Source organism: Amblyomma americanum, chromosome 6 (assembly GCF_052857255.1).
Source record: "Amblyomma americanum isolate KBUSLIRL-KWMA chromosome 6, ASM5285725v1, whole genome shotgun sequence".
Classification (NCBI taxonomy): Eukaryota; Metazoa; Arthropoda; class Arachnida; order Ixodida; family Ixodidae; genus Amblyomma; species Amblyomma americanum.
The window spans coordinates 90,512,426-90,538,312 of NC_135502.1; the positions used below are offsets into that span (position 1 = coordinate 90,512,426).

The window sequence follows — 25,887 nt, forward strand, 5'->3', positions numbered from 1 at the left end:
ATTCGTCCTCCCACACTTTATTTTGTTTCTTTCATTTTCTTCTTTTGCCTAGTTACTCTCGTGCGGGCCACCTCACTCGCTGCGTGCACGCTGGCACTCCTTCCACGGTTTCTGCAAGTAATTCACGTCCGGTGTGCGATGGCCGCCACACTTCCCACATTCTTTGTACATTTTTCTTTTTTTTTTCTTTTGGAGTCTGCGTCTTCATCTCTTCCTTTCGCCCCCCCCCCCCCCTTTTCCTGCCCCCCGCTCCGCTTTTTCTCTTCCCCGTCTGCGCGTTTTGCTAAATACCGCCCCCCTCTTGCCACCCCCTTCAAAAAGAACAAATATTTATTTCCTCCCCAACCGAGAGCAGCGCATGCAGCGCGGTCGCCGGCGACGCGCGCTCTCCGCTCTCCTTCGGGTCTTCGCCGTCGCAGCAGCCGCCGAACCGCGGCACACGCCTTTAGTATTTCACTCGGAGGGAGCATGCTCGCAGGGAGTTGACGTCAAGCTAACGTCGTCGGCACGCTGCCGTCGCCACAACCACCACTGCGGCTCGTATAGCCTCAAACCCGCAAATGGAACCGCGCTGCTGCTGCTGCTCCCGACTCCTCGCCTTCACTGCCGGGGGAGGTCATTGTTATAGTCAAAGGCCGTCGCTGTCCGGAGAAGGCAACGAGGCCTACGACGTCGCCTCGCAAGAATGTTGTCCCGCTATGAGGTCAGTTACTTTTTATTGCTCCTTGGGGATTTTCTTTCCTCTCTCTCTTCTATATCTGTTTCTATTTTTTTTTTCTGCCTTCAAGCGCGTGTGTCGAAGTTGGCGTCAATTTACGCCGAGGTCGCTGCTGCCGCGCGGCGCTTTTCATTCTTGGACTGCTTGGCGTGTGTCGCGCGCTATCTCCTTGGTGTGTAGCTTTGCCAGCGGGCTGGAAGGGAGGAGAAGGGAGTCGTTTGATCGGAATGCAGGAGTCGTCAAGCACTTCGAAACGACTTACGGTCCTCAGGCGCTCGGTGTTAGCGCGAGGTAATGCGCCGGGCAACCGGAGTTTGTATTCTATGGTAGCTCTCCGCCATCGCTTTGTGCTAAAGTACGTATTGTGGAGCGTCGCGTTATCTCCAGTTCAGGTATGCGGTGATATTGAAATGATGCCGGAAGAAAACTAGAGGGGAAGTAAACGACTGCTCGTCTTCCCCTCTGCAGTGTTCTGCACACGGGCCATATACTAGATCACTTCTTGCAGATGCAAATGTCTTATGAGGAAGGAAAGATGTCACTACACCTGAACCACAATCGAGGATGTAGGAAGCCATAATGTATTCTGCTTTTTTTTTTATCCACGGATCAGCCCCGCCTCTGATACCGGAGCCACTGATGGACGTTGTTTGCTAGCTATCAGCCATATCGTAACAGGTTAAGATTACCCTGAGAGCAAAATAATCGTCCAAAAATATTTTTCGCGCAGATATTAAAGGCGAATGTTTTGAAATTTCGGCTCAAGGTATCAAGTTCCGAGATCTAGTGATCTGGGCCCCCGCAAAAGAAGGCCGTGGCTATCATTATAAGCTTATTACGCAATATCAGCCACCTGAGGCGTTGAAAACCTAGAGACAGAGGAAAACACTCGATATGCTGGCAAACCAGAATGAAAGATTATGTTAAAAATGGCTTTCCGTCCTAAACCCGTGATAACGAAGACACTTATGGATGGTACGGCTCTCAAGTCGACAAAAACCTATTCCGAGCGAAACGGTGTTCTGCCCCGCCGCGGTGGCTCAGTGGTTAGGGCGCTCGACTACTGATCCGGAGTTCCCGGGTTCGAACCCGACCGCGGCGGCTGCGTTTTTATGGAGGAAAAACGCTAAGGCGCCCGTGTGCTGTGCGATGTCAGTGCACGTTAAAGATCCCGAGGTGGTCGAAATTATTCCGGAGCCCTCCACTACGGCACCTCTTCTTCCTTTCTTCTTTCACTCCCTCCTTCATCCCTTCCATTACGGCGCGGTTCAGGTGTCCAACGATATATGAGACAGATACTGCGCCATTTTAGTTTCTCCAAAAAACCAATTATTATTATTATCATTATTAAAACGGTGTTCGAAAAGGCACTCATGGGCAATACCTCGATGAGGGTATCAGCTGTAGCTTCCCGTTTTCCAATACAAAAATCATAGTATGTTTAAGATAATATGAATAGCACTGTCGGTAGTGCGTATGTAGTATGTATGTGGGCAGTATGTAGTAGTAGTACCGAAGACCATGGTGCTGAGCAACGGTGCATGACGGTTAGTAATGGTTAATGTACTCGAAGAATACATAAGGTTAACGTACTCACGCTAATCCCACACAAGGCCGGCAAAAAAAGAAAAACTAGCGAGAACTAGTTAGAACTTCCACTCGCACCGGGCACAAGTCAATGAGCGCATTTGCCCTGGTAGCTGCGGTGACTGCCCTGAAAGGCTGCTTTATTGGTTTTTCACTGCCTCTCTCAAACACCGCTTGTGCGCAGGGGTAGGGAATGATATGTTTTAAGAGAACGGTCTGTAGTATTCCGCAATTAAATCAACGCCTAGGCATTGTACAAAAAATCAACAGATACGAAACAACGGCTAGGCAAACAGCTAACAAGGTTTGATTAAGGGCCGTATCGAAAAAAGGTGGCACATGCAACGAGCTAACAAGATTTGGCAAAGGAGCAGGTAAAAAATGGCAGACGGAAGTGGACATGGAAATGCAAGGTAGAGGGAAACGACCAGAAATTTAAGCTGAGAACCCGAACAAGCAAGACATGGATAAATTCTTCCAGAAAGGCGTCCTCAACATCACGAAGTAGACCGCCTACTGCAACCACGGACGAAGCTAGAAGTGTGCATCAGGCCCCACGAGCCACGGCATGCACGAACAAGAGGGAGAGAGAGGGCGAGAAAAATGCTTGCGCCGTACGAGCAGGTACAGCGGCAGATGGACGGCCGTCCGTCTAAAAGGGCCTCGGTAGCATCCATGCCGCTCGGACACCGAAGGAGGAAAGATGGGAGAGGCAGCCCCCCTCCGCCCTTCTCTTTTCTTGCATGCTGTTCTGCCGCCCTCCCGCATTCCCTCTCCTGCCCACCATCAGAATGCAGCGCACGTCCAGTGGCCGGCCGTGCTGCTGCGGGGAGGGAGGAAGCGAACGAAGAGGGGAGGGAGGAGGCGTCGGAATCCTTCCGCAGGTGACCCCGGTGCACTGCCGCTCGCGTCGGCTGGGCCCGCTGCATCTTCTCCCTCTGCCGCCGCGCAGCACGCTCTTCCATGTTCGGCCCGGCGTCCACGCTGTTTCTCTTTTCGGCGACCCTGCACGACAACGACGACAAGCATCAGTGGCGACGCGTAATGTTGAGGGCGCAAGATGGATTGGGATGGATTGGCCGCCTGAACAAGGCGCAGGGCTGGACGCGGCTCGCTCGCCGCCGCCGCCGCCGCGTTCTTTTACGGGCTCGCCGCTGTGCCAAGCAGCGCGAGTGGCAAAGAAAATGAGTGAGCGTTCGAAAAGTTATCCATACGCAGCTTATCGTGGCTCTGCAGTGCTTCTTTTTTTTTGTTATTGTTGAAGAAAGAGCAGCCCAACGTGAAGGCGGCTACCGCGAGGTTTATGCAAAGCATAGATTTTGTGAGAGGTTGGAGTGCGGTTGGGAGTGAGCAGGAAGTGGTGGGGGCGCTGTAATTGAGGTGAACCTTGCAGGCGAGAGAGGACACCGCATCAGAGGCAGCGGGAGCTCTATTGAAGACTTTGAACACTTGGTGCAAGTTCGGCTGCGTGAAGAGGCATAGAAATGTTCGTTGTGATAAGCGTCCTGCAATATCGTCAGTTCGACTGATTTCATTCTGTGCAGTCTGCGTGTCTAGTAGAGTGTGCAATATCGTTAGCTTGACTCAATTAATGATGCCAGTGTAGTCACTTGACTTTTGAAGCCTCATATCTGAGTAGAAGGTTTCAAAATTCGAGATTTAAGCTTCACAAACAGCATTTCATTCCAGTGCAGGTCGGCTTAATGCCTGCCTTCTTGTCCTGTCTGCCAGGAAATGTTGTGAAAGCTATAAACAGATTGCTGGCGGGAATTTGATGTGAACGTATCGCACATAGGGACTTGAGTTCCAGGTTTTGTCATTACAAACGCAGCGCGTGTTATTTTTTGTAATTTAAGGGTCCTAGACATCTGCTCGAGAATTTCAGCTCCCAAGTGTTACTAGGAAACTTCTTAATGTGATTCGCTGTTGGACAAACACGCTTACAAATCACGTAAATAAAAGAGTCTGGCTATTAACCACAAAAATTCAAAACACCATTCCGCATAAATACCCGCCGCGGTGGCTCAGTGGCTAGAGCGTTCGACTACTGATCCGGAGTTCCCGGGTTCGAACCCGATCGCGGCGGCTGCGTTTTTATGGAGGAAAAACGGTTAAGCGCCCGTGTGCTGTGCGATATCAGTGGACGTTAAAGATCCCCGGGTAGTCGAAATTATTCCAGAGCCCTCCACTACGACACCTCTTTCTTCCTTTCTTCTTTCATTCCCTCCTTTATCCCTTCCCTTACGGCGCGGTTCAGGTGTCCAACGATATATGAGACAGATACTGCGCCATTTCCTTTCCCCAAAAACCAATTATTATTATTATTATTCTGCATAGTATGAGGTGGCCTAGTCACTTGAAAAGGGAAAAATCTGCTACGGACACGATTTTGTGTTAATAAATATTCATGCGAACTGCAGTGACATAGACGCTAAAAGGGAAAATATATATGGATGGGTACCAAACGATATCCGATATTTTATTATAAGTTTAAGAAAGCTGAATTACGAATTTGTTCATTACTTCATCACTGTAGACGCTTGACGCTGGCTGTGCGCGAAAATGGTTTAAGGATGAAAAGTGTATACCACCATTACTTTGCAAGCTCGTAGAGGCAATAACAAGGCTCAATAGAGTAGTGCCATCGACCTTCCATCCGGAAACAGTGAGCGGCAAATACAAGCGCCGTTGCCAGTTAACGTTCCCGGCACGTACTCCATTATATAGGCACAGCGAGCAGTTTAGGCGAGCTGAACAGGTTATATTTCCTGGCCGCGTGGTCAAGGCGAAACCAAAGAAATACGAGCGTTAAACGTTAGTGCGAACGCATCTTCTGCCAGAGTAACAAAAAAAAACGCTGAGTAGACGTCAGTGGCGGATTTAGAAGACGAGTAAAAAAAGCAATAAAAGCCAGCGAGAACTCTTAACACTGCCGCGTGAAAGACGATGGCTTTTGAGACTTCCTCGTTGGTTTTCCTCCGTACACATTTCGTCGTGTCTTTCTATGTTCGTAAGAGGACGAAACTGTCGAGCGTAATTGGATAGTAGTGATTACGCCTCGCGGGAGGCCACAAATGAGCGCCCGTTGGCCTTGCAGCTCCTGGTTTGAGAAGACGCTTGTACCGCGTATGAGTCTGGCTTACAATGTCGGCTGTGGCTTCGCCGGCGAAGTGTCATGGCCAAGCAGACGAGGACGTTCCGTTGGCAGGTGTAGCTTGCACGAGGACCTATTGCTGATTTCTGCAGCTTGCATCTGCGCGTGGAAACACATGATAACGGGCAGGTATTACTGGACACCTTGGTTTTATGTGGTGATGGTGGTTTTCTGTTTCTATGGCGCAAGAGCATCATTGGCCAAAGAGCGCCATGGCACAAGGTATTCTCTTCTACTCAAGGTGGGGTCAAAGACCCATTTCCCAAGCGATTCATCCCAAATAAGCCAATCACTAGACCAGGGGAAAGCTTGCACATAATGTACCACCGGTGGGTGCCCGGCGGCACTGGGGATCGAACCCCGCACCTCCCGCATGCGAGGCGGGTGCTCACGCCGCTAGGCCACCGCTGCGGTTCCTTAGTTTTGCGTGTACGTGGAAATGTACGCGCTCTTCGGAGAAACGATTCCGTCACTAGACCACAACTGCCTCTTCTAGTGTATGATTTGTGCGTAATGACGCAGGAGTTGATTAAACCTGAGCACATCATCCATCTTACAGCCTCGAGACTTATTACCTTATCAGTTTGAGGGGCTTGGGACCTCTGGAGTGCAAAACGAATCGTTGACGCTAACATGCTATTAATTGGCATCATTTGTATTTTTCATCTACGCTATGAGAAAGATGCGAAACCAACTGCGATTTTCACATCTCTACGGATGTGCAGTTTTGAGTTTGGTGACAGCGAGACCAGTTGTACACTTGGCATCAGTCCGACGAAAAAAAAAAAAAAAACGGGTGGCTTAATGTCCAGCGGCTACTACCAGGAGCCCAGTAACCGTTTCGAGTGGCGTAAGAACTGACAGGATTACGTGTAGAAGGGACTCACTCACTTTTGCATCGACAAACTGGGGTTAAGCTCCATAGCGGGTTAAGCTCCATATATATATATATATATATATATATATATATATATATATATATATATATATATATATATATATATATATATATTTGTAGACTTTGCAGCACTTTTTATGTCTATACCACGTTAAACTCACATCAGTTCGCAAGTTGGCGCTTTCGCGCTTTTTTCATAGGCGCTCTTCCCTTCACACGACTGTACGAGAAGCCTTCCTTATCGAAGCATACTTTTCCTCTTTTCTGCCGCTAAAAAGTCGGAGGACGTGACGCCTCTCAGGATCTGCAAGGGACAAGCAATACACCCCCCCCCCCCCCCCCCCCCCCCGGACCACTTATTCACGACCAAGGCGCTTCAAACAGTTTTGTTCAGCTTTTTTATGCGTTCATTGCTGCGTAAAACGCCGCCGAATGCAGTCGTGGCGGTGGCGCCCTGAAAGGGAGTCCCCCCAGCCCCCCCCCCCCCCCCCCCCCCCCCCGGACCACTTATTCACGACCAAGGCGCTTCAAACAGTTTTGTTCAGCTTTTTTATGCGTTCATTGCTGCGTAAAACGCCGCCGAATGCAGTCGTGGCGGTGGCGCCCTGAAAGGGAGTCCCCCCAGCCCCCCCCCCCCTTCTCTTTCTCCCAGAGCGCGCGCATCGCTTATTCTTTCTCTCTTCTTCTCCTCTCTTGCCCAAAGTTGCCGGGTCCTCCTCGCCTTCAGCAGAGCCCTCTTCCTCCCCGCCCTCTGGCGACGCGGGCTACGCTGGTCCACCCCGGATTCTGCGTGAAACGGGGAGGCGACGGTGGCGCCGCAGCGCCGAGCACGGCCCGCTCTCCGACGCGCAAGATGGCTGCGCTCCCGAGGTAAGGCTGCGACGGGCACGTCGCTTTTCTTTCTACCGCCGCTTCTGCACGCTCCGCGCTGGCTCCCGATCGCGTCTCGAAACGAGACCGCTCGTCTTCCCCGCTGACCACGGTAGCGGGCTCGGGTTCCTCTCCGCACGGCAGCACCCTTCGTTAGGCCCGGAAGTCCGACGCCGCTGCTGGATATCGCGGGGGCTGCGCACTGTGTATACAGAGCAGAGGCACCGACGTCGACTCTCGCGGCGTGCATGGATCCTGCCTCGCTGCTTCAGTGTTGGCCTGCCGCGGGGTGGCCCCCAACCCTCCAGGCTCCTGCGGCGGTCCGCTGCTACAACGTTTCCGTAATCGGAGCGTTCCAGACCGCAGGCATTAAGCCTACGCGCTTGCCGGCGTCTGCTACAAAATGTTTCTTTCCCTCGGCTCTTCTCGTTTCCCCACACACCCCCCATCGCTGACTCTCTCACTCTCTCCCTCTCCCACGGTTATAAGCCAGTTCCGCGGATATAAACACTGACAAGGCTCGGCTCTAAGCGGCCCTTACGAAACGCTCAATGAGTCGAATCCTGATTGTGTCCGGCCACATATTTCGGGCCCGCCAGGATGCGACGAGGTCGGCATCGCCCCGGCGTGGAGCTGACACTAACCGCTCAATTGTCAGGGGACGAGTGATGATGGCCTCGATCGCCATTTTTTTTATTGTTGGGATGGTACGTCGTTGTCGTCGTTGCGCAGCGACAGTTTGAAAGCAATCGCCATTTTGATGTCAGTCTGGGCGCATCGCTGGCTTTTTTATTCGCGTAATGCTGCTGCCGCAGTGACGGTATGGCGCGTGATATTTTTACATGTGCTATTTTTCTGGCAGTTCCAGGTGGCGCGTTATAGACACATTAAAAGAGGTGAAGTGCCTTCATGTCTGGCTCAAAATCAATCAGAAACGCGTCCTTGTGGCGAAGGAGTCAGCTACAACTGCTTTTTGTAAACAATATCAGGTAGAGTACCTGTCGTCGACCGGAATTGTTGTTAGTTTTGCGCACGTCAATATGGAGACCAAACTGTTATCCGTAACCAACTTGTCATGATTTCACTGACACTACAAGCAATAAACGGTGTTTAAAGTGCAGCATTAGTGTTGTTAAACTTTGTCAGGGTACGCCGGAAAATACAGTAAGGTAAGGGTTATTCCCGCTTTTTACCGCATTTCATACAGCTCGCGTAAACTTTCTGAAATTAGTTTTAGGCATTACGCCAACGATTAAACGATTCATAAAAAGCGTTACTGGAATTCATACTTCGACATGAACTGACCAGCAGCCTTTAATGCGGTCAAAGCAGGGGCAGAATTATAATAAGCGACTGGTATTGAATTTCATCACGAATTTTGAATATGGGCAGACTATCCTCAACTCCCTCGCAAGTATAGGGGGAAATACCCTCGTTCATGTTTAACCCTAGCAGGTGAAACGTTTCGTCGCGCACGTTTATTATATTAATAACCCAAAAGCATAAAGCGCTACTTTGCATATAAATAGGGATTCCGTGCTCGTTGGCGTCGTAGCGAGGATTATGCATATGTAATACGTGCTCCCAGCATCGCAGCTTAGTATCCCTTGTTCATTTCCCGTACAAGAATTTCACAAAAGTTTTCAATGTGTGGTTGAAGAGATTAGCCACGAGCTTATCATGGTCCATCGATGGCCATTTGGGTCCCAAAGCCGACAATTTATTTAAAAAATGGCCTGGTTACAATGCAGCACGAATGTGTATCCTCGTATATTTGTTTCCGATAAACGCCTACCGTGGTGTAGAGGTCTTGCGGCACATTGTGGGGAGCATAACTGGCTACTCCTGTCAAAGCAATGTGTACTGGTTTCATTTCTGTGGTCAATATCGATTGCTACATATTTGCCCTTAGGGAGTATATGCGCATGTGTTGATTTGTTTTCCAGTTCACAACACTGAGTGAAAATAGTCGTGGAAATATTAAAACAATGTCATCAAGAATACGCCATACGGCTAGTTTTTCACCATCGAATTTTACAGAAACTGCTTACCCTGCAGGATACATTCATTTTTGTGTATATTACCTTTTTGTTCGAAACACACGCTACATATACTTCCACATGATATTTAACCCTTGTTTTTCTCTGCTTGCCTTAACTTTTTTTTTGGTGATTTCCGTTGTTGATATCAGGCTCGTTTAATAATGCAACGTTTAACCTCACCAAAACAAGCGTTCCTTAGTTGTTATTTTTCGTTCTTACAATGTTTTCTTTTCACAGATTACCTCTCTTGTTAAAGATGCTTAAAAAGGTAGACACCAAATTATTCGTTGCGTGCTTTTCTTAGCCATGACGCGTAAAGAATGGTAAACATCGATCGCCCCACGTGATTTGTCCGCGTCCTGCAAGTAATCAATTGCTGAATTTCCTACGTTGTATTTTCGGTTTCGGCACCAAAATGACGTCTATGACGTGATAAGGTTCGGGTCATGTGTGGCATATAAAAACTGAGAAACCTTAGCTTTTCGCTCGCTGGCATTCAGGCACTTGTGACTGGTAACCGTAAGAGTTCTAGCGGATTAACACAGCCAGGCAGCGATCAAATGGCAGTTTTTATGCGTCACGTGATCTCAACGCTACTTGTGACGTTATGGCTTCCTTGGGCTGCCGAAACCATAACTGCACGGAAGAAGGCGTAGGCAAGTTTCAGGTTGGGTACATCTTCAGTAATGTCTTTCTCATCGTTCTAAAAATAGATAACTATGGGAAAATATGGCGTCTCTAAAACAAGCTCGCAAGTGTTTCAAGGGCTAAGAAGAGATAAATCTTTCATTCATTCATTCATTCATTCATTCATTCATTCATTCATTCATTCATTCATTCATTCATTCATTCATTCATTCATTCACTCATTGATGTTACCCGTAAAAGCCATTGCAGGGTGGGTATTACATAGAGAAGTCGGCAGTACGTTCTGTTTAAACATGTTAACCGCATCAAACACTCGCTGATTGCTTACCAACTTCTACCGAGACACTGAAAAATTTAACCGTTCTTCGCCAGTGTGCAAATAGTGTTGTACAACGCCGGCTTCCAAAGACACTCACTTCCCCGCCAGATTCGTTGCAGATGGCATTTGCTCCGTGCAAGATGTCTTAAAATGAGCACTGCGAATACAGAAGTTACGTATCTTGTGTTACAATATTCTAGCGTGCAAGATTGTGGCTTTTAACGACATAAAGTGAAAGCGGTCAGTGCGTTCAAAATAGGATGCTTTCAGGACTTGGATTACGTCCCAAACGGCTGATCTTTCTTAATAATAATAATAATAATAATAATAATAATAATAATAATAATAATAATAATAATAATAATAATAATAATAAATTCCTTTCTGATGTCGTGTTTTTTCCTCCGTGGGAATATTTCTCGAGCACTGAAATACATTCTGCGCAAAGATTTTTTTGTGTTCTTTTTGTTTTTGAAGAAAAAAATGGCGCAGTAATTCTCTCACATATCTTGGTGGACACCCGAACCGCGCTGTAGGGGACAGGGGGAAGGAGGGAATGAAGGAAGAAAGAGGTGCCGTAGTGGAGGGCTGCGGAATAATTTCGACCACCTGGGGATCTTTCACGTCCACTGACATCGCATAGCACACGGGCGCCTTGTGCGCTTCGCCTCCGTGGAAACGCCGCGGTCGAGTTCGAACCCGGGTACTCCGGCTCAGTAGCCGAGCGCTCTAACCACTGAGCCACAGCGGCAGGTAACATACTGCGCAGAGAAGCAGGTTAAAAAAACGTCGTGCAGCAGAAGTCATATCTCACCGCAACTTTTTATCGGTGAACAGATAACATTCATGAGTAATGAATGTAGCTATTAACGACATCTGATACTGCTATCTGCTGCAAGTTTCACTGTCGGAAACTTTGAGTCACGAAGTGACGCCCAAGGGTGCGTGAAACAGCAGCGCCTACGGGCGAGATCTGCTCACGATTCCTTTATACGAGTCATCTGACCGGAACTCTGTGGCAGCTATTCTGTTCGGGTGGAGCTAGCGGTGTACATTTAGGCCGTTCTACTGAATAGCCTTTTCGTCGAAGCTAACAAGTCAATTGTTGTGTCTGAACTGTAGGGTTATATATGAGGTCAGCTGTTCTCCATACGAGGGGCTGTCGGCAGGTAAAGTTACTATAACGCGTGGCGGCGTTGATGACGCCTGTGGAACGGTCTAACTTGGTACCGGTGTGTCGCTTGTTTTGTGAGCAGGCACATGCATAGAAGTGTCCATAGGCGCTCTTCTACGAATGCTACGTGCATCGTGCGCATTGTTCCAGACGAACGTCGCAGCGTTGAAAGGTTAATAACGTCCTCTTCGTTAACTGCGTCAGTCCTTAACGTCACGTGATTGCGCTGCCTTACCAATGCAGGCCATCCTTTCGTTTCTTCCTTTGCCTTAGCAATCGAACCGTTCTTTTTACGGAGCTTATTCTGCGTTGTTTTCCGACTAATCCAATAATCGTACTATTCACGTCTTGAGGCATACTTTTTTGTGGGTAGGAGTTCGCTTACGCAAAAATGAGATAGCACTGAATTTGTGTACAGTCAGCCGTGAGCAAGAGTGTTTTTGGTTGCTCGTGGCCACCCCACTGGGCACTGTTTTTGCAGCAGTTGCTTTGTGACAAGAAACATACAGACCACTTTCGTTGTCTTAATTGATTCCACGATTTCCTGTATTATTTCTTTAAGTCCGTTGTAGTTGAGTTGTACGCTACAGGCCCTTCAGCCCGTTATACACAAGGGTACGGGCAGAGACACTTTATTCTTCATTCCCTTTTTTTTTTGTCCCACAATAATTTGTTTTATTTCGTCGTCTTCGTTTTGCGCTTATAAGACGGCAGCACTGCATTAGCCGCGTAACTGCTTTTTTTCGTTTTTGCGCTAAGAAACCTCAGCAGACCTAAACCAAGCAGCACTTAAGTGCGGCTATTTACTTACGACACTGAACGCGCGTAAGTTTTGTTTGTCTGATTGCTTTGTTGCGCGGGCACAGACGCGCATCGCGACGACATTGGCAGGTGGGTGGCCGTTTCCGCTTCTAAGTTTCGAGCTTTAATTGCGCCACAGGTGCTTCGTAGCAGTAGGACTCAGTGAAAGGACAATGACGCGACACTGGCGACATTTCCGTCTCCATTTGTGTTTGTCTTTTGCTTCTTTTGTCGCTCGCTTGCGTTAACGCCATCGCCTCGCACGCCTTTGCCACGGCGGGAAGGCTGCATCGTCGCCGGAGCAGTGCATCACGTGACCGGCAGATCCTTATCAGCTCGCAGCCGTGTTTCGTTAATTGTTGCTGCGTGCGGTCTTAATTGGCCGCAGAGCCGTGAGGAGAATTTAATCACCGCCGCCGGGCCGACTGCTCGCCGTCGGCGGACGGGCGCGGCGATGCGCGAAAAATGACCTGGAGGTATGGACTGCAACGCGCCACTGTTATGCTGCTGCACTCTAAGCACGAACACGCTTATATCGGCGCTTACTCCCTTTTTACTCCTTTCTGTTTAGTGTGTGTGTACGCACATAAGTAGCACTGCAATTAAAAAAAAATATAAGATGGGTGATATGCAAATTGAAGTTATGTTGCATGAATTGTGCCGTTCATTTACAACTGAAAATTGTGTGCCCTTACAGCGTCTTTGCTGTTGTTTACCTCGAAACTGACTCTCACTTTACACAACGAACAAAAGAAAAGAAACAATACGTAAAAGGAGAAAGAGAGAATCAAGAAATTCTGGCACCAGAGCTCAGGTTATACCGCAAATCGTCTCGGTTATCACATGGCTGCAGCGTGTTACAAATGTACACCCTCTGTGAAAAATTTAGAGCCCTAGTGGGTTTAATCCTTGGCGGTGCTTTGTGTCTCACTGTGCTTCGGCAGAGTTCGAAATATCTGGAAGCTACGAGAAACTCTCGTCTTCGGAGCTCTGAAGCTAGCTAAGACTTGCATACATTCCACAAGAGTCCTATTGGGGCAGATAAGAAAAAGCTTCTTGCTCTTTTTAGTGTTCATGAAGGCTGTATACATTTCCCACGCTATAGTAGAAGACTGGGCGAGTTGGTATGTACTCATTCTAAAAACAGCGCACACAATACAGGGACGACGGAAGGAAACGACAACACAGCGCTTGGGTGCGGTAGTGCTTTATTTTTATTCTCTTTAGGAAACTTCCTGCTACTTCGCAGATCCAAATCACAGACTTCACAGATCACAGATCAATACACAGATTGCGAACTGATGTTTGAAGCAAGTCAATCCACTCGAAAAGACGACGGACCAAAGATCCTATTGTAGGTTTTCCATAGAGCTCGGCTGTATTGAAACTCAAGCCGCCTTTCCAAGGACATATCGTTATATTTCAATTCCTTTATCAGTACTTGCGTAAATGCCAGCAAGGCGTAGTGCGGTCATTGGATGATTGCAGGTACATAGTTACGACTCAGATATGGAAGGTAAAAACGTGTTTTACAATTCAATTGAGTAATTTATAGCTCCAGGTAGTGTATACCAATTCTTGACAGCTGATATAACAGTGTGGATTTCTGTCCATTCGTCCTCGTCGGAGCATTTTAGCTCGTCGAGAATTACAGTGAAATATTTTCAAGATTTTCTGCTATCAAAATATGCACACAATATGGTCTGTCTGTCTGTTACTGCCAGGAAAAAAGAAAGGAAAGTGCACAGGCCTGCTCACTGGCTCAAGCCGAGCCACAATCGCTACCACGTGCAGATAGTAGGAGAGTTGGAAGATGGGGTAGAAAGACAAGATAGTAAAGACACGCTAAAGACAAGGCCGATCACGGAGGTAGTGCAATACCGGGCCAACCGGTGGCGGGAGCGATGCCTCCTTCAAACTCTCCGCCACATTTCCAAATATAAGTCCAATTGGACCCGTAACAGATACTCTACGGGGTCCGGACAGTCCCACTGCACCCAATATGGCATAACGCTCAGGGCTACTTATGTCAGTGTCCTGCGGTTCGGACTGGATACGAATAAACAAATGTAACCGTTAGGCAAAGCAACGAAGTTAACCTCTCGTCGAAGAACAGCGCTTTTGGGTACGTCTAAATGCTTTTCGTTGAGCTGTTTATGCATCGGGCCGGTGACGTAAAGGGAAGGGTTACCACTTAAAACAGGAAGTCATTTGTCGCTGCAAGACCGTGAACACGAACAGAAAGTTTCTTTTTAGGGTACATTTGACACAACTGGCCAAGGGCGGATTTATGAGATCGGGTGGTTCCCCCCACCCCCCTACCACTCCCTCCAAAAGAGTTACCCATCAATCCACACCTGCAACTGACTGCACCCACCGCGGTGGCTCAGTGGTGGTTAGGGCGCTCGACTACTGATCCGGAGTTGCCGGGTTCGAACCCGACCGCGGTGGCTGCGTTTTTATGGAGGAAAAACGCTAAGGCGCCCGTGTGCTGTGCGATGTCAGTGCGCGTTAAAGATCCCCAGGTGGTCGAAATTATCCCGGAGCCTTCCACTCCGGCACCTCTTCTTTCACTCCTTCCTTTATCCGTTACCTTACGGCGCGGTTCAGGTGTCCAACGATATATGAGACAGATACTGCGCCATTTCCTTTCCCCAAAAAACCAAGTATTGTTATTATTATTAACTGACTGCAATTTGCCTGTCTTGAAATTTTATTTTTGTGTTGTTCGATTTGTGAAAGAGGGAGGGAAAGGCTATTTGGCGAAAAATTCCTAGTTCAAGCAGTGAGGCGCGTAATTGCATGCGATTTAGAATCGAAATGAAGCAAAGAAAATGAATTAACCTAGTTAACGGAATGCACAAGCCATTAGACTTAGTGGTATAGTTCGACATTCTGCGGTTACATAAAAACCTATCGAATTCTATACACATTTTTTTAAAGACAAGGAAGATCACAGTGAAAAAAAAAAAGAAACCATGGTACCGTTTAGTCCGAACTGCGTGCTCTCGAGTCTCAATCTATGCTGCAGGCAAAAAAAGGAAAATCCATATTCCGTGCTTCACCTTGGACAAACACACCAAGAAAAAATTGACATCGGGAGAGATTCGGTGCGTACGCTTCTGTGAAAAAAAACAAAAAAAAACAGATCCCCACTTTGTAAATCCCCAATACGACCGGCACACCATCTGTGCGCTGTTGTTGCGTTGTGTGTCAATACTCACACTTAACTTTGATTGGCTGGGTCATGTGCAGCGACATCAGTACATCGAAGGCTAAGGCTTAGGGTACATGAAAACATGCGGGGAATTCCGGAAATTATTTTGCTATAGGCATAGAAACTACCTGCTAACTTACCTTGTTCAACTTTCACATAGAGCTCTCAGTTGCCTATGAACTCTGCTGTGAGAGCGTGAGAGAAAAATAAGCTCCCCATTCCACTGAAACTCTACTGCAAGTCAAGAACTACGCGTCGTCATCATGTTATTGAAAAGCATCAAGTGTTTCAGGCACAAAGCACGTTTATTGAGCTTGTTGACAATCGCCTGGAGGCTTACAGATAAGTTTATAACAAGGAGAAACTGAAGGGCTCTAAAGCGCTTCAGGTTTGAGGGTCTGTTCGCTCAGTACAATTATGGGAGTCCGAGGACCAGCTCGGTTTTCCCCATTCATATCTCTACGGGCACTCTGAAGTCCACCAAGTAACCCGTACGTTCCCCGCCCCTCTCACGAGGGGCGGGACCAACCGGAAGCACGTCCGCATTTCAGATGTCAATGTCAGAACTCTCAACTTTTATTGGCCGCACGCTTTGGCGAAGGCAGGACGCTTGCCGTAACGTCATTCTCGACCGCCGGCGAAGGCGTTTCAAAATATTGGAGGGCGTTGTTTGCTTCAGGTGTGTTTAGGCACTCTTGGCCCTTCGGTTGGTTAGCACACGAGACCTAAACTGCAGGCGGTACCAGTAGCCCAAGGATTTTCCGAAAGGCGTCTTGAAAAACCATCTTGGTTACCGTTTAAATTTTCAGTCAGCAATCATTACCCACGGAATATGCATGTAAGCAGCACGCAGTATCCTTAAACGAAGATTTTCAAGAAACAGTTTGCTTCAAATGATGCCATTTTATTATTCCAAAGATCAGTCTCCTTAAGTCAACTTATCTTCAAAAAAAATATTGAATGGCTGTTCAATATCTCACGGTATGAAATTTAAATCTTACTCGCGTAGTAGCTAGCTTTATTATTCTATAATCCTTCTTCTTGATGTACCCCCCCCCCCCCCCCCACACCCACGTGCCGATTTCTTTTTTTTTATTTTTTCAGCAAATCGAGAGCGGTGCTGCACTTTCTGGTACGTAAAACGAGGAGTGTAATTATAAAAGATTGTGCCTGTATTACTGCGCTTAATAATAGTGCGCCTCGTATATTTATGTAAACAGCTCGATAACCGGGTAGTTAACTTCTTGCGCTCTCGCAAACCTTTCTCAGTCCTCCCCTCGCGAATCATCGTACAGTCTATATATATGGACCGCCACTTGTTAAAACGCCTACAGCTCTCAGATAATATGCGTACCTATGTTCATGGTGTACAACCTACAATGCACGGAAAGTTCGACACTGTTTGGAAACCATTTAACACGAAGTCGCTCACTGCAAGAGCTGCGACATGTGCTCTGTTCAGTTCTAATGACGTCAAAATACAAGCTTTATCGGAAACCGGGTGACGAGGTCAGGGCCGAAATGATCAAATGGTGATATCAGAACTTGGAGTTATCGCGGTGGTATACAGCAAGAAAGGAGAGGTCAGATAATGGATCCCGATCTTCGCGAATTTTTGCTTTTTCGACGGTAACGTAGCCACAAAACGACACTTTCTGGCCTGCCGAAACCCGCCGCGGTGGCTCAGTGGTTAGAGTGCTCGGCTACTGATCCGGAGTTCCCGGGTTCGAACCCGACCGCGGCGGCTGCGTTTTTATGGAGGAAAAACGGTAAGGCGGCCGTGTGCTGTGCGATGTCAGTGCACGTTAAAGATCCCCAGGTGGTCGAAATTATTCCGGAGCCCTCCACTACGGCACCTCTTTCTTCCTTTCTTCTTTCACTCCCTCCTTTATCCCTTCCATTACGGCGCGGTTCAGGTGTCCAACGATATATGAGACAGGTACTGCGCCATTTCCTTTCCCCAAAAACCAATTAAATATATAAATAGAAGGTCTGCCGAAACTTGCAGTACACACACACAGACCACGGAGGACACTAAGAGGCTTTCTTCGCATCCCTAGTCAGCGACTCTTTCCGTAATGAATTGTCGGCACTTCCAGTCTTAATTTAAACGTATAAATATCTATCAGGCGGGGTCACGCTTTAGCGAATTTCTCTAAGAGGGTATATTGAAAGGGGTGGGCGGTTCCATACGAGCGATGCATTTCATGCGCGACGAAATGAACGCTACTGTCGCTTTTCCACACAAAATTTTTTGCTTGGAAGAAGGCGGGGAGGTCCCCTCACCCATTCTCTCGCCCTTCCTTTGACTCCACACTGGGTGAAAGGAAAGGAACGGCGTTTTCTCGAGTCATTCCAAGCATCATCGCAGCCATTGCTCTCGGTCAGTGCCGTTTGAATGGAAAGGAGAGACTCATTTTGGCATTTAAAAGCAGCCACCGCATACATTTCAATGCGAGCCGCTGCACATACGTCCCAGCAACAACACTCACGGCGCTTAAGCTACGGCATTTATATTATACCGCATTTGTTCGCTCATGTAATCAATTACCCTTCAGGCGGCTGCATAAATTATATAGAGGAAATGAAATTCCCGCACAGTGAGCTTACAACTGCGAAAGAGCGATTACGAAAAGGAAGGACAGAAGAGGAACGTAAACAAAACAAACACAAAACGACACAGCGTCGGTCCTGCCTAGCGCTTATTAATCACACGCAGGCTGTCGACTTCCAGAGCGCAGTAGACGAGTACGCCCGCTCGTCGCCGCAATATATCGCGGGACACACGGCTGCCGAGGAGACGAGGCTGCTTGCTGTGCCGTGTGGAAAGAGAGGAAGGATAGAGAGAGAGAGGAGGAAAGCGGTCGTCTCTCTGCATGCCCAACTAATCGTTCGGCGTCATCTTAAGCCGGCCCCAAGCGCTGCTCGACTGCGACGTGGTGTCCAGGAAGACGTAAGAGCAATGCTTGTTCAGATCCACGTCCGATGGCGACTGCTGCGTCTTCCCCCTTTCAACGCACCAATGGCCGCCGGCCCATCGATCAAAATTGAGGACGCGCTCGGCCAACCGTGTGTGCGCGTTCTTCGTGATGCATGCATTAGTGCCAGTACAGCGCGGGAGCGCGCCGGAAGCGCGCATTAAACGTGTTTGCAGTTGCGGAAACGCCGTGAAGCCTCGTCGTGTTATTCCGTCTCTTGTTTTATTTTTAGTATTGTCTTAGCTCTTAATGTCTTTGTAATGATGTCGCCGTGGCAGCGAGTTAGAACTCAGCTGAGGCGCACCCGAGTGCGGTTCTCTTGATATTTTCTCGCTTCCTTCACGGAAGAAGAAGCACTTTCGTGCTCGCCACTCTGCGCTCAGGGTCAATGACAGGAGCATCCTTGAAAAGTTCACGCGCATCGCGCGCATCCGCGCATCCGTTCATATACAGATGCAGAGCCGAAATCACAGCGCGTGCCACGAACCTCTCCATAGTGTATATGAGAGTATTCTTTCTAGGTAGCGAGCGCCTGCAAGCTGGCGCTGCGTCGGCAATCGTGTCCCGTGGCTTGTGTCATTACGAGCTTCAACGCTTTCGCAAATGTGAGAATGTTCCTGCTGTGAGTGCGTGTAATCTGTCGTGGAGAGCATGCGGAGATAATTGTACCACTGCGCTGGGCTGTGGCCATCGCCTTTGCCCTTATGCGTGTATGCAATTTTTGAATTAGGAGCGCAAGAGAAAATGTAACCGCGCCCAAAGAATCACAGATGCGGCGTCAACGAAATAAGCTGAATTGCTGTTGGCTGCTGTGAAAAGATTTTTTTTTTTCGCCAAGATACTATCCTGTAGCATGGCTCAAGTTTCGCTGTGTCGTCGTTATGCTTGGGCTTAATCTTGTTTGCCACTACTTCCATACGGGAAGTAGAGTAGAAGTATTTTTTTTTGCTGTTTTGTCTTGTGAAGAGCAACACAGTGCAGAGTGGCCGAAAGGCAGATGGGGGGGGGGGGTCTTCGAGATCTTGCGAGTGGTGGACTGAGGCTGGCGTGTAACAGGAGAGCGACTTTTTGCTCTGAAGCTCTCTCGGCTACAGCAGCTTATCACGGTTGTTCACGTCTGACTTACATCTGTGAAACGGCGTGAAACAAAACGAACAGCGAAATTGTGTTCTTCGCCATTTCTGCTTGAATTATGCAAAGTAGACATACATCCATAATAGCGTGAACATTTCCTTGCCGCACTACGTGCAATTCTAGCTTGTCACCAATTTAACCAGTGGACGTAAAGGGTCTGGACAAATTTTCATATATTACTGCCCTAAGAGCGCACTGTCAAGGTTGAACTGCTTGCGTTTCTAAAGCATGTATTTTAGGTCTTTCCTTCGGCCATAAATACCGCTGCTTAAATGCTCGTAGAGAAAACTTGCTCTTTTAACGTTGAACAGCTTCCATTACAGCCGTCCCCTTAGGGACCGGCAACTGAGTCTACGATTCGCAAGTATATTACATCCGCGGCTTCCTTCTGAGTGAAGGCAAGAGACATCGTCTGTGCGCAAATTTTTCTATGTCGGAAACTGCGCTTTTCTGAAGCGTGTAAAAAAATGGAGCATGTTGCGAAGGCAGCGTGTTTGTTACATGACGCAGCCGGGCCTGCACAATCAACAGAAAAAGAGGCGGCCGGCTCTCCTGCTTTTGGGCTTGATAGCAGATGTCGCACCTGGCTATCCTAGGCTCAACACTTCTCCGTATATCTGCCTTTGTAAACGTACTACTACTTGATCGAGAGGAGAATAAACTCCCCCTGACTCCTTGCAACAAACACCTACCGCTAGCAGTTTTTGTTTCTTTAATCTTGACGGTGCAGACCAAGGAAGCATCTTACAAGACCGTGTCACGTTTCAGCAGCGAGTGCAAAGTTGCAAGACAGCTCCCAGGGCCTTTAACCACCCCACATCCAGGGCAAAGGTATAGCTGTATCTGCACCGCTCCTTATGATTGCCCTCGCAGGCCCGCCGGAAGCTTTATCCTGTCGGGTGCGCCACATTAGCGATTGCGTTAGTCGTTCGCTAGCATGGCCTTGGCGAGGTAATCTACGAAACTGGACAGCATGTTCGGTGGCCCTTTGGAAGTATCCGCCATTTTGGGTGATCACAGTAAGGATTACCGTCAGTGTCTATCTGCTGAATCCATCCTTTATTCGGTTCGGTCAAGCTTAACCAACGACTAACGCAATCGCCAATATGGCGCAGCCGACAGGATCCAGCTTCGCGGCTTCACGAACTACCATAGAAGCGAGTCCGATCGACCTGGACGAAAGTTACAAGGCTACTAAACAACATTATGGCGGCAAGCGTAAGACGAGCAGTTGTGAGATTGCAGATACTGTTTCCTTCGCGCTAGGCTTGTGAGCGTCATTCGACCACAGATCGCACGTCCCTTAGAGCGCCTACCGAGTAGCCCATGTTTCTCGAGGCTGGGGCAGACTTCGGCAACGTTATCTTTGGGCAGCATGCAACGCTGGAAATTTCGGCACACTACGGCGCCGTTTTCCGCGGAGAAAGACATCCGTGTAGCATTCGCTGTAAAAAGTGGCCCATCTGTTTTGAGGTGGTAAAGAGCCATACGAGGCGCCGCGCCTCGTATGTCTTCCTCTGCACAATCTGTTATCAAGGACACATTTTTTTATAAACATTTCAGCCCACAGAAGCCGAGCACCAGGCCAAGGAAAAGCTTGTGCAAAACCAGTGGGTACACCGTGGCACTGGGAATAGCAGCTTGAAGTAACTCAAGAACCTAAAGGTAGTTTACACTAGCATTGTTGAAAGGTCAGTGTAGCCAGCGCTCTCTGCTCCGTAAGGCAGATTTTATCTCCCTGTTCCCCAGTAGCCGAGATTTTGCTGTCCGAATAAAAAGAATATCTAATTATCTATATATAGCTGATGCCAGGAGGCGGGACCGCAAGACGATGACATGAAGTTATATGAAATTAATAAACTCGACTTTAGGTTCCCAAACAGAACCACATTTGAAGTGGAGGCACTGGAAAGCTGTGACGTAGTTTTGTAACAGGTTTTTAAACAGCCATTTTTTTTGGCATGTAGGCTTTCGGCCGCATAAACAATCTATATTCGTTGCTGAGACTACCTGTTCTGACAGTCCTAATTAGAACAACACGCTTCGTTTTACTTCAGATTACATAGCTGGGTTCTACAATGAGGCAGACGTCTTGCCCTCTCTGCTGTTTCGTTTTCTGTTCATACCCGACAAACAAGATGGAATGGGAACCACATGCCACCGACCTTAGCCGAATCATGTGAAGGAAAGAAATGGGTTGAACGCTTCAGAATAATTCATTTCAGTTACAAATACAGTTCGTATTTTTGTTCAAGTGACCTATATCTCTTTGTGGCGGTGAGTTCTGATAAGGCTGTGGTTCTCACCTTCATTGAGTTGCTTTAGAGAACTCATTAACATGAACTCTGTGAACTCCCGTAAACACACTTATTCGGCTTACTGAAATTAAAATGCCTTTCAGGATCAGGTCTGGCTTGCGAGTCACTGGCCTACTGCGGCTTACACTCGAAACACGAATAGGCCTATAAGGTAATAAAAAGTCCTCTAGAGCACTCCCTTTTATAGAAAGGAAGAGTGCTAGAGGACAGCTTACACCATTTCCCCTCTTTTATAGTCGTATAGATTGTGCTTTCAATGTTTACTCGTGTATGTATGCACTGTGCAAGTCCAGCTCTTCCTCTATATCGTTGTGTTGCAGAATGCAAACACCGGAATGACCATGTAGGGCTTTTATTTTCCAATAACTAATTCCTCTGATGTGAGGAAGGCTTCCTGTGGCCTAGTGTATTGCGTGCCTTGAAATCGTCGAACGCCTAACGTTCGGTTTTTAGGATTTCTACAAAACAGAGTTATTTGAAACCAAGACCAAAGTGCTTGAAAGGAGATGGTGCTAGTGTACTAGAGGGAATAAAGGAAGCTAGGAGCGAGAAAGTAATCACAAGAAAAAAGCATTTGTTTATACTTTCGGTTATATTGAACGATTTATAAACATTTAGGTCTTGCTTGTAGCAAATGATGTGACGTCTAATTTGCTACTTTTGTCGTACTGGGTGAGTTGCTACAAAAACGTAGCATCATCTGTCGTGCTGCTTTTAGGTTACCCGTCGCCTTCATGCAGTTAAAATAACTACACTAATGGATTCTTAGCGCCATTAGCAGCTCATCATGTCGGTGGCACCTACACTGGAGCTGCTTCGAATATTGATTTGCTCTGATGTTTCTTTTCTCTTCTTTTTCAGCCACTTTTCTTCATTTTTCAATTTTTATTTGCCCGTTAATTGCAATTACTTTTCGGCCTTTGTTGAAAACTGTCGTTACCACAGCCCCTTATCATATCTGCTACTCGGAATTATCAGATCGGCGTTTTTATGGAGGAAGAACGCTAAGGCACCCGTGTGCTGTGCGATGTCAGTGCACGTTAAAGATCCCCAGGTGTTCGAAATTATTCCGGAGCCCTCCACTACGGCACCTCTTCTTCCTTTCTTCTTTCACTCCCTCCTTTATCCCTTCCCTTACGGCGCGGTTCAGGTGTCCAACGATATATGAGACAGATACTGCGCCATTTCTTCCCCCCCCCCCCCCAAAAAAAAAACAATTATTATTATTATTATTGATGTAAAAGGGAACGGGAAACGACTTGTTCTGAAAGAATTCCTTTGAACTGCGCCAATGCGGAATCGGAGAAAGTGTCTGCTTTTCGGCATACCGGAGAATTCGCCTTAGCCGCTAATTAGGTTCAGCGAGAGCTTGCTTTAGCCATACTTGTAGATGTCCGCGTGATGTCTGTAGAGCGGCATTTTCTGCTGATGGCTGCAAAGCATCACTCAAGCAGCTAGAAGAGCAAGCGTCGTTCAAAGCATGAGAAATACCCGAACCGAGAATATTTGCGAGCGGTATGCAATACCGTCTACGACCATGTCGCGTAGGGCGTGTCCCATTGAAACGCCTGGCTGCACGACTCCTTCTGGCCCGGAGACGCGCGCTTGTATGGTGCTTCAGTATTAGAGAAATTTATGCTGGAATTCGCGGTACGCGTGGTTCTCTGCGCCTCGCTGGCTTGAGTTCTTCCTCTGGCTCTGACGTTGGCAGTATGCATTTGCTGCGATGTGCGCGATGTGACAGGAACACGAGCGCCTGAGGGAGATTTCTTTTGCCGAATCGCTTTGACGTTCGTCAGATTTTCGGTGGCTGTTTGTTTCTTCATTTCTTTATAGTGACGGTTTCCTCTCTAAATGAGGTTACTTAGAACGGCACATCTTAGCTGTGTGGAATTTCGCCCACCGCTTCGACTTTCGTAGCTCTATTATTTGGGGCGTGGTCTAATGCTTATCGTCCGTTTAGTGACCTCGATGAAAAACAGGGTGGGATGAGCAAAAACACGACTACGTGGGTTCACTAACCAACGCCGCTTTTGAATAACGAAGAAAACTTGGTTTAAGTGGATTGTGGGGTTTTAACGTCCCGAAGCGACTCAAACTATGAGGGACGCCGTAGTGGGGCACACGGGTGTTTTTGTATTTTTACTTCGGCTGGGATCGCAACCTCAGGACCAGCAGCTGAAAGCTAAAGTCACCGAGCCACCCAGCGAGTCGGAAGCCTGCTTTGGTATATGTGAATAGCTGCTCGTCGTAAAAATGTCGATAACATATATTCATCTATTATTCTGTTTTATCTGTAATCAGCACTGTAAAGATTTAACAAAGAGGTGTCAATTTTTTTTTTCCCGCCACCTGCCTGCAGGTTGTCTTTTGCTGTTTTTGCAGTGGCTTGTAAAACTTGTCCAGATGCGTTACTCGTGGGTAGCAGTTTGTTTTAATCTTTTCCTTCAAGCATGCTCTTTTATACTTTTTCACTTCTGCCGAGCGGACGCATATAGGGTTCGAACTTGACTGGTTGTGACTCTGCTGTATCGCAGTGCTTAGTGATTTTCTCTTCGCTTTCATATGCATACCTGCTTGCTTGGCCAGAATTTGTCCTCTCAGGGTTTTGCGTCAGCTCGCTTGTAATTATCTCTTGTGTACAAATCACTGTCACCAGAGTATGCTATACAGCTTGGATAAAAAGTAGAGTACTGTGTGATCCTTTTTGACCGCAATTTTTTCAAGTTTTTCGGCTTAATGTTGTTCCTTCCAAAGCTGTTCATATGCACTATGATTTGTAACTAGTCTTCTACTGCGGTGGTCTGAAACGATAGTGAGAGCGTTTAAATGAATTAAAGCATTTCTAATGATCCTAAAGCGCAAACTCTGCGCATTGTACAAAGGAACGTGATCGCCGAGAAGGAAATCTTCAATGTCTTGAACCCATGCCCGAGAAGGAAATCTTCAAACCTCCTAAACGTCTCTGCACGGATGCTCGTTCATGAAGCCATATTGTTACTGTCGAAAGCCATTTTTGTATGCATTTCGTCTTTGCCTGCTAAGAACCTTGTCACAGAAATGGAGTGTCGACAGACTTCCAATGCTACTAATTCTAATACTATTTTAACCTTCCCATTTGCCCCTTAACGTCTCCCTTCTCTGTTTTTTTTTTTACTAATTTCCACTACGATGAATATGAGGTCCCTTTAGTTAGCTCTGCCTTCTCCTCAGGTATTTGGTGTTCATCGAGCACTGTCTACTGTCTTGTAATTTGTCGTTCATTCATGTATATTTTTTTATGTTTATAATCACAAGAGACGCCCACAATCTGCCTTCAAGCCTGTGACCCTTAGATATTTATGGAGCGCCTTGATGGCGTTCTGTAGCTTGCATTAGTTCATGCTATGCAACGAACTGAGCTTTCTTGCTCTCTTCTCTTTCGCTCCCTTAATCCTTTTCTCCACGTGTAAGGTTCCCCTGTTCACCTTGGTCGATGAATTGAACAACTTGAGCAGACTCTTTTCCCGTCTCCACGCAGTTCTGTGTGAGTCCACTATGGGCGGGTGCCCATATTATGCTAATTAGGTCGTTCGGTACGTTCTCCTTGCCTGCTTGCAGAATTTTGCCGCCCTCTTTGGACACCTTGCCGTTGTCGTTGGCTTTGATTGCAGTTTTAGAATCGGTGTTAATTATTCTGGTTGATGAGTTTGTGATTGCCAGGGCAATCGCCCGAAGGCTCACACACCGGGCCCCAGCGCAGACAGACAACTCCCTGTCCAGAAAGCGAGACTTACCACATACAGAGAAATTCTAGAACACTACAGAATGGGCAGGAGAACCCTCCCTCTCCCCATATATATCGCTCACAAAGAAGGAAGAAGTAATCTGGCGAAAACTGCAGACGGGTAACCTTCCCAAACACGTAGATATCCTACACAAATGGCATCCTGAGGTGCACTCTTCCAAATGCAAACACTGTGAAGGCATAGCGACCCTAAATCACATGCTCTGGGCGTGTCCAGCGCTAAACGGTCTACATGGAAACAA

At 47.5% G+C, this 25,887-nt stretch overlaps 1 long non-coding RNA gene across 1 annotated transcript in view; it reads left to right on the forward strand.

The window, feature by feature from the left end:
* The first annotated feature begins 351 nt into the window (after positions 1-351).
* Positions 352-25,887, forward strand: part of LOC144093839 (uncharacterized) — a 123,274-nt gene continuing 97,738 nt past the window's right edge. Inside the window, exons 1-2 of the long non-coding RNA XR_013306339.1 lie at positions 352-703; positions 7,061-7,227. This is a non-coding gene — a long non-coding RNA (uncharacterized LOC144093839). The remainder of the gene's footprint in view (positions 704-7,060; positions 7,228-25,887) is intronic.